This window comes from Spinacia oleracea, chromosome 5 (genome assembly GCF_020520425.1).
Source record: "Spinacia oleracea cultivar Varoflay chromosome 5, BTI_SOV_V1, whole genome shotgun sequence".
Lineage (NCBI taxonomy): Eukaryota > Viridiplantae > Streptophyta > Magnoliopsida > Caryophyllales > Amaranthaceae > Spinacia > Spinacia oleracea.
In genome coordinates this window covers 125,248,260-125,252,177 of record NC_079491.1, presented here as the reverse complement: position 1 = coordinate 125,252,177, position 3,918 = coordinate 125,248,260, and the positions used below count along the sequence as shown (strand labels likewise).

Below are 3,918 nucleotides of genomic sequence, written 5' to 3'. Positions count from 1 at the left end.
GGTTGAAGGCCGTTAAAAGAACATCAACCTGTTACACCAAAATAGAAGTAATACGGAAGAACAAGGTTGATTTCAAAAGGTCACATTACCTCCGTTTACTGACGGTTTTCAGAATTTACAAACCGGATGCGAAGACGGTACTGCAAACTATGAGACGATGTTTTTCGCGGTGGTTTCGGAAGTTGTTTGATGGTATTTCGGTGAAGCCGAAAGTAGATGGGAACCAATCTCGGCAATTGACTTTTGTTTTCTCTGGTTTTTGTTTTCACGAGTGCTTGAGGGGTTGCAAAAACTTGAGTTATGAGGCATGAGTCGGTATTTATAGAGAGGGCACACTAGGGTTATCAATTTTAGTGGTTAAAGATTCTAATGAGATAAGGGTGAGATTTTACGGTTAAGATACGGGTTGACTACGAAATCCTACAATCATGGTAAATTAGTTAGGATATTGTGCTTAGAGGTATATTCCTCCTAGATTTTTGCTCGATACGGGTAGGACGCTACAATTGACGAGGATGATGATATTGTTTACTATATGATTTATTTATTTATTGATTGGTAGAACTATACGTGGATATTAACAAAAGTATAAGTTAGGGCTAAGGCTATAGCTAGAACCAACGTATAATAGGCTAAGACTCATCAGTGCAAAGTTGTTTAGAGTTTACTTTCTAGCTAGTTAGTGTTATAAAAGTACTACTTAGATAGTTAGTGTTATAAAAATATTCCACAAAGTAAAAGCTAAGTTTATAAATTATACTATTATATATTATAAATCTATATTATTATATGACTAAGGATATAAATCTAAGGTTGTATATAGTATTTTCCTTAGTGAAATATGGGATATTACAATCTACCATCCTTAAAAGAAGTTTCGTCCCGAAACTTAAAATTAGAAAAAATATAGGTTATTACAATCTAGCATCCTTAAAAGAAGTTTCGTCCCGAAACTTAAAATTTGAATAACAAAAAACGACTTTAGTTGCAAAAGCTTAAAATAAAAATTATACCAAATTTTACTATATTTAAAGTAATGGGGATATACTTTCCAACTTAAAAAGGAGTTCGGGGATCACATAATCACATCGCATAGATCACATAACTAACACATAGAAAGAGATACTCTCTTAAATTAAAAGGCTTGTCCTATACTTTTAACTTCACTCTTAATTAGTCATTTTAATCCTAGACAACTCAAACGCTGAGATGTGAAGATCTCTGCGTCAATCCCAAAGAGCGATTAGGCTCTGATACCATTTTGTAACACCCCCAATTTCCATACCTGTTTAGGTCTTATAGCGGAAGCATAAAATAATAAATTAAGGGTATTACCGCCACATTTAGGTTACAACCCAAATGTAAGGCTATATTATCCATCAATAATCCAACCTTTATAAATAAACCAACATTGTCATAATTAAATAACTTAAACCAACTACCCAAAATATAGTTACAAACTGAATTAAATAAAACCCAACTGATTGTCTTTAGGTGATTTACGTTATTAATAACTTGCTACTAGTTGTTGTGAAACGGTCGCTCAGGACGTGCCACGCATACCTGTAAATTGGAAAAACATATACAGAAGGGAAACCACAAATCAGTGGAAATTGAGTAAGTACTACTTCACCCTGTAAAACATTTTCGAAAACCTTTTTCTTACTTTGGAAAACATTTTATCTTAAAAACATTTCATGCACAAATAGCACGTAACAAGCACACGCACTCAGTCCATAATTAACAGTTAATTAATTACTTAGAGGTAAGAGAACAAGATAATTCCACCATAATTGTAGTTCGAGACTACCACCCTAATGGATGTAACCACCAAAATAGGTCTTAGTCCTTAAGTGTGCACACCCCCCAGTGAGTGTTTTTAACTCAAAGGAGTAGATTAAGCCTAGGTCGTGCTAGTTAGCTTCGACCAAAATATTAAGACACATTGTGTCGTACCACCAATATGTTCACCACCTTAGGGGATCCTACCTAAGATGCCTTACCAACCAAGTGTATTTCACTGTAAATGGTTATTGTTAAAGGGGTTTTTCGTGGCCATATAATACACGAAAAGATCTAACATTGAGCTATATTGCACGAAATCATTTAAAAGCATCTCGGCTTTCATTATTAACAAGTTAACTATATGTGATCAACTATATTGCTTCTCATTGTTTCACATTACAATCCCTGTGATATAGAGAATTACTATACATGATACATGTACGTCAGATACTCAAATATTGGTATTGTTGAGCTTTGGTTATTAGTTGGCACTATATATCCAAGGTGAAATACGTCATGAATAATCAATCACCAAAGGCAGAGAACCCACATAGTTGGAAGACGGCGCAATATATTTTTCACCAAAATCATAATACATATACGGACGTCACATACGCACGTCAAAATCCAATTTTTACAGGGTTTGGCAAAACAGTGAACATAGTAACTTACCTTGATAAGCAAGCCTCACAAATTACGCACACGAACAAGAACACTAGTGGGTATCCTCACGATCTACCTACTCTATAAACAGCGTAAAATAGTCGATGTCAATATACGTAAGAAGTGGTTCGAAGGCTTTATTAATAATTAATTAGAGTTAGTGTAGCGAAAGTAATCGTATATGTTCTCGAATGAGGTATAGAAACATACTCATTAAACTCATATTACCATTATATTCTATGCGTGTATTTAAGGTAGTAGTTTAACTTATAATATTAAGTCCTTAATCTTAAGTGGATCAAATAGGAGAAGTTGATTAGTAGTTTGTTGCACATGGGTTCTCAAAGAAGAGCATTAATCATTAAAACAAGAGGTTGAAGGCCGTTAAAAGAACATCAACCTGTTACACCAAAATAGAAGTAATACGGAAGAACAAGGTTGATTTCAAAAGGTCACATTACCTCCGTTTACTGACGGTTTTCAGAATTTACAAACCGGATGCGAAGAGGGTACTGCAAACTATGAGACGATGTTTTTCGCGGTGGTTTCGGAAGTTGTTTGATGGTATTTCGGTGAAGCCGAAAGTAGATGGGAACCAATCTCGGCAATTGACTTTTGTTTTCTCTGGTTATTGTTTTCACGAGTGCTTGAGGGGTTGCAAAAACTTGAGTTATGAGGCATGAGTCGGTATTTATAGAGAGGGCACACTAGGGTTATCAATTTGAGTGGTTAAAGATTCTAATGAGATAAGGGTGAGATTTTACGGTTAAGATACGGGTTGACTACGAAATCCTACAATCATGGTAAATTAGTTAGGATATTGTGCTTAGAGGTATACTCCTCCTAGATTTTTGCTCGATACGGGTAGGACGCTACAATTGACGAGGATGATGATATTGTTTACTATATGATTTATTTATTTATTGATTGGTAGAACTATACGTGGATATTAACAAAAGTATAAGTTAGGGCTAAGGCTATAGCTAGAACCAACGTATAATAGGCTAAGACTCATCAGTGCAAAGTTGTTTAGAGTTTACTTTCTAGCTAGTTAGTGTTATAAAAGTACTACTTAGATAGTTAGTGTTATAAAAATATTCCACAAAGTAAAAGCTAAGTTTATAAATTATACTATTATATATTATAAATCTATATTATTATATGACTAAGGATATAAATCTAAGGTTGTATATAGTATTTTCCTTAGTGAAATATGGGATATTACACTGGGCCTTCGTCTGGCAGGCCTCGTCCGATGCTAATTCGTACGATACGCTTCCGATTAATTTCCCGATTTCGGAATTCCTTTCCGATACGAACAATACTTAATATTTCCGATTCCGGAATTAATTTCCATTTCGAACAAATATTTAATATTTCCGTTTCCGGAATTATTTTCCGATTCCGATAATATTTCCGATTCTGACAATATTTCCGTTTCCGGCAATATTTCCGATTCCGGCAATATTT

General features: G+C 34.5%; 1 long non-coding RNA gene across 1 annotated transcript; it reads right to left on the bottom strand.

The window, feature by feature from the left end:
* Nucleotides 1–1,271: 1,271 nt before the first annotated feature.
* Nucleotides 1,272–3,065, bottom strand: LOC130461271 (uncharacterized). The gene is made up of 3 exons (XR_008921707.1): nt 2,910–3,065; nt 2,458–2,529; nt 1,272–1,563 (listed from the first exon to the last, which is right to left on the bottom strand). It is a non-coding gene; the product is annotated as an uncharacterized lncRNA (long non-coding RNA).
* Between the last annotated feature and the right edge of the window lie 853 nt (nt 3,066–3,918).